Genomic DNA, 9,794 nt, shown 5'->3' with positions numbered 1-9,794 from the left:
TCGCCCCAATTGAACCTTCACGCCTCATCTTTACATAGGCCGCCCTCTTCCATTTAACAAGGGATTCCAATTCCTTATTAAACCACGGCTCCCTCACACGACCCTTTCCTCCCTGCCTGACGGGTACATACTTATCAAGGACACTCAATAGTTGCTCCTTGAACAAGCTCCACATATCAGTTACGCCCTTGTCTTGAAGCTTACTTTTCCAAGCCACACATCCTAAGTCATGCCTCACCGCATCATAATTTCCCTGCCCCCAGCTATAACTCTTGCCCTGTAGTGCACACTTATCCCTCTCCATCGCGAGAGTAAAAGTCACCGAATTGTGGTCACTGTCCCCAAAGTGCTCACCTACCTCTAATTCTAACACCTGGCCTGGTTCGTTACCCAGAACCAAATCCAGTATGGCCTCACCTCTTGTTGGCCTATCTACATATTGTGTCAGGAAACCCTCCTGCACACATTGGACAAACACTGACCCATCTAACGAACTTGAGCTATAGCTTTCCCAATCAATATCAGGAAAGTTAAAGTCCCCCATAACAACCACCCTATTACTTTCACTCTTCTCTTGAATCATCCTCGCAATCCTTTCTTCTACGTTTCTAGGACTATTAGGAGGCCTGTAAAAAATTACTAACAGGGTGAGCTCACCTTTCCTATTCCTAACCTCAGCCCAAACTACCTCAGACGGCGAGTCTTCATCCATCGTCCTTTCCACAGCTGTAATACTATCTTTGACAAGCAATGCCACACCTCCCCCTCTTTTACCCCCACCTCTGACCCTACTAAAACATTTAAACCCTGGAACCTGCAACAGCCAATCCTGTCCCTGTTCTACCCATGTCTCCGTAATAGCCACAACATCGAAGTCCCAGGTACCAACCCACGCTGCAAGTTCCTAATGTACCAACCCACGTTCCTAATGTGCCTGCTTCCAGCGCTTCGACTGGCAACGCGTTCCAGGCACCCACCATCCTCTGTGTGAAAACCTTTCCCCGCACTTTTCCCTTCTCACTTTCCCCCTCTCACCGTGAACCTGTACCCACTGACTCGCCACCCCACCCTTTCGATGCCTCTCAGTATGCTGTCGACCACTATCAGGTCGCCCCTCAGCTTCCGTCTTTGCAGTGACGACAATCCAAGTTTATTCAATCTCTCCTCACAGCAGAAGCGCTCCAGGGCAGGCAACGTGCTGGTAAACCTTCTCTGCACCCTCTCCAAAGCATCCACGTCCTTCTGGTAGTGTGCCGAACAGCATTGCGCGCGATATCCCAATTGTAGCCTAACTGGAGTTTTGTACAGCTCTTTGTACAGATCATTTATTTACACGTCACAAACAACAAAGGTCCTAGCACTGAGCCCTGCGGGACGCCACTAGTTACTGATCTCCTTTCCGAAAAATGCGCCCCGAGTCGGTTTTGTATCCAGCTAGCCGACTCACCTCAGATCCCACGAGACTCTACCTTTTGTAGCAGCCTGCCGTAAGATGTGAAGCGATCCAGAAGAGATTACTGACGCAAAGGTGACTACACTTAAATGAAAGTGCTGGGAATGGCAACCGTGATGGAACTCGCAGCCAAGGAAGGTCAACACCTCACAAAATGGTGGCTGAGAGTTCACAAAATGGTGGCCCAGGGACAAGCACCAACGCAGACACAAAACTGCCACTGCTGTGGAAACACATGTCAGGCAGCAGCAAATTGCTGCTGGAAAGAAGCTGTGTGCAGAAACTGCAGCATTAAAAAAGAATATATTAAGTGGGTGCGCTCGGGGGAGAAAGTACCAATAACCTGCAGCGAAAGTACAGGAAGAAATCCTAAATGGTACAAAAAGGGCAAGAAGACAAAAGCCCAGGCGCACAAACCAATGAGGTGTTGTTGTTACAGATACTGGCGATAGCTGCCGACGCCCCGGTCGCTCCCTTACTGAACGGCAAACCGGTAAGAATGGAGGTGGACACCGGTTTCATTGATACGGCTGAGTCACGTTGCGCTGCAACCTTCAGAAACTGAGCGAGGAACACACACAGGTGCTTTCACGGTGGGAACGTTCAGTTATACGGTCAGTCTGAAGACACAGCCTGCGCGTCAACAAAGGAAATCTTAGAGCTTTATGGGCAAGAATGTGGTTGGACAGAATCAAACTCAACTGGGCCGAAGGCAATCACTTGTCAAGATTCTGAGAGTGACTGATCAAGAATTCTAAAGAAGCACACTATTGTTTTCAATGGGATAGAGAAGCAGGACGCCGGGAGCCTTTGATAAGGTTCCACGTGGTAGGCTGTTGGAGAAAATGCAGAGGCATGGAACTGAGGGTGATTTAGCAGCTTGGCTTAGAAACTGGCTTTCTGAAAGAAGGCAGCGGGTGGTGGTTGATGGAAAATATTCAGCCTGGAGTCCGGTTACTAGTGGTGTGCCACAAGGGTCTGTTTTGGGACCACTGCTGTTTGTCATTTTTATAAATGACTTAGATGCAGGCATAACATAGGTGGATGGATTAGTAAATTTGCAGACGACGCTAAAGTCGGTGGAGTGGTGGTCAGTGTGGAAGAATGTTACAGGTTGCAGGGGGACTTGGATAAACTGCAGAATTGGGCTGAGAGGTGGCAAATGGAGTTCAATGCAGCTAAATGTGAGGTGATGCACTTTGGGAAGAATAACAGGAAGGCAGAGTACTGGGTCGATGGAAAGATTCTTGGTAGTGTGGATGTGCAGAGGGATCTTGGAGTCCCATGTACATAGATCCCTGAAAGTTGCCACCCAAGTGGATAGTGCTGTTAAGAAGGCTGTTAGGTTTCATTCGTAGAGGGATTGAGTGCCGGAGCCGCAATATCATGCTGCAACAGTTCACCTGCTGGTGTGTGCTAGGCGGTTTCCTTTCCCTTTGCTCAACGACCTATTTGCTGAACTAGCCGGAGGTCAGCTTTTCAGTAAAACTGAGCCCGGTAAACCCTACCTCCAGATGAGTGTAGATCCTGAGTTTAAATGAATGAGACACAATCTTATTGAAACATATTGGATTCTTACGTGGCTCGACAGGGTAAATGCTGAGAGGACATTTTCCCTCATGGGAGTGTCTAGAACTGAACAGAATAAAGAGGCACCAATTTAAGAGTGAGATCAGGAGAAACGTCTTCTCTCAGAGGGTTGTGAGTCTTTGGAATTTGTTGTCACAGACAGCTGGCACACGCTGCTTGTGTGAGACTGACTTTGCTGCCTCAGCCAGAACTGGCAGCATTCTAAGTGCAAAAGAAGGCAAGGGGGTGTTGTGCCAGTCCCTGCGTACACAGCCCAGGTGCCGGATAATCTGCAGTGCTCCTACCTGCCTTATTATCTTTCCAGGCCAGTTCCGGTCAGCAAACATTGGTTTGTTTGTTCTACGTTTTCTCACGTGCTGTTGTCGAGTTAGTGCTGTCTCTTTGCTTTTCCCAGTGAGAATTGACTCTCTGAGTAACCTGCCTCTGACTCAGTCATTCGTGATAGCACACACGATTCTGTCGCGGCTCCGTGAATCGGAAAATGGCTGAAACTCACAGTCCTTTGCCTCGTTTTTCCGGTCAGTCACATACGTACCTATCGATTCCGCCTGCCCTTGCAGTCTGATGAAAAGCATGTGCCTTAAATACGTCCCGATGATTTTTGTCCTAGCTCACAGTGTTCTCGAAATCTCTCTTTCAAGTCATCAAAATCAAAACGACTGAACCCCGAGATAGCTTCATCCCCAGCAGCATGCAGCAACGTAGCACAGTTGACCTTCTCTTGTTTTTCTGAAATGTCGCTCGCGAGTATGAAAAGCTGGTGGGCAGCTACGGTTGCTGCGACTCCCAAATTCTGACACCATGTGGTGTGATCGGGGCCCGGCGTTGGCGGGAAGGTGCAGCACGCAGCAGGGGTCCGAGGGGATGACATTGAGAGCAAGTGTCAAGGTGCGCAAGAGACAGAGATGGCGAGAGAAGGATAGGGAGCGGGAGCTGAGCAGCCACCTTAGAACAGACGAGTTTGAATCGACTCACGCCCGGTTGGATGTGAGGTGTGAGAAATGAAGCACTTGGTACTCAAACCCATCCAGCAGACACAAAGCACCGAAAGCCTGAGTTATAAACATGAAGCTGTTTTTAGATTTATAGATGAGGGGTGCACCGTTCCCGGAGGTACTGCAATACCAGGTCGATGCGTGGAGTGGACGGAGCAAGCCCCTATTCCATCTCCCTGCTCCAAAAATCAATTTAATATATGGTCCCCAGATAAGGGACGTATCAGATATTAAACTGATAAGAACAGATTTTTTTTTTTTTATTTCAAAATATACTTTATTCATATAAATAAATCTTTGGTACTTGTACAATTTGTCATATCGTTCATAAATATATACATTCCATGTCGTAAAGAACAGATTGAATTACTCAAATTTACAGTTATCCTATTTACAGTTCCCTTCATTAACCATCCAGTCTCTTATTATTTAGCTGTGGCTTCAGCGGAACCCACCTACTGAGTGGGTGCCCTGTTATATGAGAGCAAAGGAAAAACGTCTTTAACCCCCAGTTTATGGGGTTACCATTGTCCATTTGACTGTCCTGTCTCTGGGGTAGCTGTCTGCATCCCCATGGTGTGCACAAACTGCTGGACCTTCGCTGGGCTGAGGTAGCTATCCAGGCCCTCACTGGGGTCATTTACCTGCTCTGGTGTCATTGAGCCAAGGCAAGGGTCCGCACCGTCCAGTTCTGTGTCTGACAATGGGACTGTCAGAGGATCGCAGCTCTCAGTTACCTGTAGTTGTGGGACAGTGGGTACCCCCTGGTTCTCACTGGGTGGAGGGTGGACTTCAGGGGGTCCGTTGTTTCCTGGCTGGGAGGAAATGCCCTCCTCTTTATCTACGGCACTCTGTCTCTTCTTCTGGTGGTGATGATGTTCTTTGTGCCCGTCTTCCCCATCCGAAGAGCTGGCCGTCCCTCCCTCGTGCAGCTGTCTTTTCCCCCTTTGCTGGGAGGCTTTGTGGGCGTGACCGGATTTTCTCTTCCTGTTTATAACCGGTATCCACTCCTCTGCCTGCTCGATTACCTCCTCCTCCTCCTCCATTGCTTCCATCTGCCCAGCGAGAGCTAGGATTAGCTGCTGTGTCTCTCCACTGGCTGCCCCCTCCTCCACTCCAGCCTGTTCTTCTTTCTGGGTGCCACCAGACTCTGTTTCCCTGCTGTCTAGGTGGACGTTACTGGTCTTTGGGGGTCCACGGCTCGCCTTGCCACCTCCAGCCATCTGTGCGTAAGTGGGGCCCCCCCGTCTTGGGCAGGTCTTGTACACGTGGCCCGCCTCTCCGCACAGGTTGCAGCTCCTTTCTTCCTGACAGTCCTTAGTCAGGTGACCCTCCTGTTTGCAGTTCCTGCAGATGGTCACTTTGCAATCCGCCAGCACATGTCCCGACTTCCCGCAAGCTCGGCACACTTTTGGCTGCCCTGCATATGTCAGGTAGCCTCTGTTCCCTCCAATTGCGAAGCTCGAGGGTGGGTGAAGAATGTTCCCATTGCCATCGACTCTCAGAGTCACTCTGACCTGCCGCTTACTGGTCCAAATCCCAAAGGGGTCGATCACGTCGGTGGCTTCTCCCTCAACTTGGACGTACCTTCCCAGGAAGGTCAGGACATCAGCCGCTGGAACATAGGGGTTGTACATATGGATTGTAACAACCCGACTCCTCTGTGCAGGAAGCACACACAATGGGGTTGCCGACAAGATGGAGAACAGCGGCTCCCCTTCCTTCTCCTTGAAGACCTTCAGGAGCTGTTCGCACTGCTTCACACTCCTGAAGGTCACATCAAAGTAGCCTGCCCCAGGGAAATCCTGCAGGCAGTACACGTCTGCTGCAGCGAACCCACAGCATCCTAGCAATACCTTCTTAATAAACAGGATGCGATCCATCGGTGTACGGCCCTCCACCTGCTTGACAGACACCCGGACGGTGTTTCGAACCCCCTGCCCAGGGCTGCGCGCAGCTGTTGAGGCCATAGCTCGGAGGTTGGCTGGTCCCTGAATTGGCGTTAGGCCGAAGCCAGCATGAAGATCCACCAATAGCAGGTCAGCACAACCAAACGATCCTCCAACATCCAATCACGATCCAGCGATGATCTCCACTAGCTCTGATGACTCGCAACTCGACCCCTGTCCTGATAAGAACAGACACTTGATCTTAGCCAAAAGGCCGAGAAGCGATAACTACAATACCGCGGACTGCCTCAAGTCCCATTTGTCCTCCATGTTTTCAATCAGCTTGATTCTGTTCAAAGACTTGTAGATCACTGCTGACAGTTTCCCTGTCGCCGTAGTCCTCCCAGGATTTCTAACGAGAGCAGCAGGTCCGTTTACAGCAGTTGCTTTTTTTCCCCTGTCAGTGAACCACTGTCTCATGGTCATGTAGAGATCGTCAGTATCTCACCAATCAAGTGGGTCAGGGCTAAGCTTACGTGACTTCTCACGTGACCAGCACAGCGTTTTTGAGGAGGCGGTAACCAACTGCAGAACTGCACGCATTGAATGATACATTCAGCCTGTCATGTCTGCATCAGCTCTCTGCACGAGCAACTTCCCCAGTCCCACTCGCCCTGCAGCAAATATTCTCTCTTCAGATAAGTATCCGACCCTCCGACCAAAGTCACCATTGAATCTGCCTCCAGCACCCTCTCTCTCAGGCAGTGCACTGCATATTCTCACCACTCGCTGAAGATGCTTGGGCCTAGGACGCTACCTCGATGAAACGTGACACGTAGAGAAGAAAGCAATAGATTCAGCCGAGCCCTCCATGTCTTTGATGTGTGTGGATGTGCCTGCAGTTAGAACATTGCACAGTACAGGCCCTTCGGCCCACGATGTCGTGCCGAGCAGTTTTCTTAATCTAAGATCAACCTAACCTACACACCCCTCAATTTACTGCCGTCCAGCGTGTGCTCGCCGAGCAGTAGCTTAAATGTCCCTGACAGTTTGTGGGAGATTAGAAATGCAGTTAGAGATGTTGTTTTTGCAGATGGGTGACGGGGTGTTGTGGGGGGAGGGGAAGGGGAACATTACACAAACGGTCGCGGGATTCTTGCAGCATACCTAAGGCTAAGATTTTAACGAATATAGAGGTTTTTGTTTAAGAAATAGTTGTAAACTAAGAAATAACTTTAAAGTGTTGTAGCTGACCACAAAAGTAGCAGTAGGGGCATTTCACAATAAGCTTATAGTATGATAAGGGGAACTGGATAAAATAGCAGACAGGCTGTAACAGACAAGGACAAGGACAGCAGGGTAGTCAGATAAGGAAAATTAGAGAAAAACGAGTGAGGTAATCGGCTTATGATAGGATGGGAAAAGGGAGGCGTGATTCCGCAACTTGCAAACTGAATAAGAATGCTTACATGTTTTGTTTTCGCGCGCTTTTGCTAGCCTGATTGCTTGAGCAAAACGCCTGTTCTTGCAAGGCCGTAAAGAATTAAATGTTCTTGTTTCCAAGGCTTTGTCTCAGGCTGAATTGTGAGTGAGTTTTGTTTCTCACAGTTGCCGAAGGGCCTGTTGTTGCGCTGCTCTGTTCGACGTTCTAAAAATCTCAGCTGTTACCAATGTGAAAAATCCCTGCCTCCCCACAAGGCAAATGATTGGAGCAGGTTCGAATTCTGACCGAAAAATCTCACTGTCAGGAAATCTCGGCTCGCTCACCTTTACGAACAGTACCTCTTACAGACTAATCCATCTTGTCTTGGAAAGTGTGAACTCCCATCCCCCAACCCACCTCGTGCAAATGAATAGCACGACGGGGCGGGGATGTGAAGATCAATTTACAGCAAATCAGCCTTTATTGGTTCGGCTCCAAACATTCCAATTCGGTCTGCTTCCTTAGAATTGCAAATCAAGATTCAAGAGTGCTAATTGCAGCGCTAACAGCAAGCTAATGGTTTGATAGTGGCTGTGCAATCAAAAAGCAAGGTCTAAAATGCAAAATAAAGCAAAACACCCAGTAAGCAAAACCTCAGCATCTGTGGGGAAAAAGCAGAATTAACGCTTTTTCGAGTCCAGTGACCCTTCTCCCGAAGGGTGCAGCGAGTTCTGTTTTCGTCTAGACATTACAACCTGCAGCACCACGCGTGGAGTCAGTGATCAACTGCACCTTCACTCTATTGGTAGCCACTGAGCACGTACATCGATGCTTGCATCAGGACGAGACGAAACCTGAACCAAACGGACGGAGGCTCCGAAGCTCTCTGCCACCCTCTCACCTTCAATGCGCACTTGGATCCATCCGGCTGCTCCGCATCAGGAAGCATCAATGGGGCGGCCTCAATCAACAGATGGGAATCAGAAAGCTTCCCCACACAGTCACACAGTACAGAAGAGGCCCTTTGGCCCTCCGAGTCCGCACTGACAAAGCTACTCTAAGTCTGCTCTAGTCCCACTTTCCAGCACTTGGTCCGTAGCCAGGAAAGGTTATGACATTTCCAGTGCTCATCCAAGTAGTTTTTCAAGGTTTTGAGGTTCCCCGCCTCGCTACCCTCCCAAGCAGTGCATTCCAGACCGCCGCCACCCTCTGGGAAACAACTGCTTTCTGTCATGACCGCAAGACCACGGAAGGTCTGACGGCCCATAAGACGTAGGAGCAGAATCGGGCCATTCGGCCCACGCTCCGCCATTCGGTCGTGGCTCACAGGTTTCTCAACCCCGATTCTCCTGCCCTCTCCCCACAACCCTTGATCCCCTTATAATCAAGAACCTCTCTATCTCTGTCTTAAATGCAACCTCATCTCAGCCTGAAGGGACGACCCTTCACCCTGAGGCTGTACTTCCAGGTCCTCGTCTCGCCTACTAGTGGGATCATCGGGTTCAATTCCCGCCTCAGGCGACTGACTGTGTGGAGTTTGCACGTTCTCCCCGTGCCTGCGTGGGTTTCCTCCGGGTGCTCCGGTTTCCTCCCACAGTCCAAAGATGTGCAGGTCAGGTGAATTGGCCATGCTAAATTGCCCGTAGTGTTAGGTAAGGGGCAAATGTAGGGGTATGGGTGGGTTGCGCTTCGGCGGGTCGGTGTGGACTTGTTGGGTCGAAGGGCCTGTTTCCACACTGTAATGTAATGTAATCTAATCTAATCTTCTTCACATCCACTCTGACCAGGCCTCCCAGTAGCCTGTAAGGTTCAGTCAGATCCCGCCTTACCTTTCGAAACACCATCGGGTATAGACCCAGAGACCTCGTGTGACAAACCCTTCAGCCCCAGGGGGAACACGCTTGTAAACCTTCTCTAGACTCCCTCCAACACCAGCGCATCCCTTCCTTTGGTACAGGGCACAAAACTGCTCCCGATATTCCACCTGTGGTCAGACCAGAGTCTGATGCAGCCTCAGCAGCACGTCTCTGCTCCTTTTTTCTCGCCCGCTTGAAATGAATGCCGACACTGCATTTGCCTTCCGAACCATCGGATGAACCTGCATGTTAATCATGAAACAACCTGGAACTAAGACTCCCAAGACCCTCAGCGCTTCAGATTTGCAAAGCCTTTCCCTCGTTCAGAAAATCGTCTACCCGATTGTTCTTGCTACCAAAGTGCAAAACCGCACACTTGGTCACTTCTTTCCCCACTCGCCCTTCATCTCCACGCCCTTCTGCAGCCTGCCCGTTTCCTCAAAACTACCTGTCCCTCTCGCTATCTTTGTGCCATCTGCAAACTCAGCAAAAATGCCCGCCGTGGCCCTCATTATCGTCGACACCCCAATAAGGTCCCTGTCACAGCCCCGTCTACAAGGTATTTGCAGAAATTCACCAAAGTTATAC

At 49.9% G+C, this 9,794-nt stretch overlaps 1 pseudogene; it reads right to left on the bottom strand.

Annotated features, from left to right (window-relative positions):
- Positions 1-4,134: 4,134 nt before the first annotated feature.
- LOC148151803 (U2 spliceosomal RNA) lies at positions 4,135-4,312 on the bottom strand (annotated as a pseudogene).
- Positions 4,313-9,794: the final 5,482 nt, after the last annotated feature.

The sequence above is a fragment of the Chiloscyllium plagiosum genome, unplaced genomic scaffold (assembly GCF_037043375.1).
Source record: "Chiloscyllium plagiosum isolate Xiang-an unplaced genomic scaffold, Cpla_swu_hap1 HiC_scaffold_3, whole genome shotgun sequence".
In the NCBI taxonomy this organism is placed as follows: Eukaryota; Metazoa; Chordata; class Chondrichthyes; order Orectolobiformes; family Hemiscylliidae; genus Chiloscyllium; species Chiloscyllium plagiosum.
Note: the sequence above shows the minus strand (reverse complement) of the source record. Positions and strands in the feature narration are given on the sequence as shown.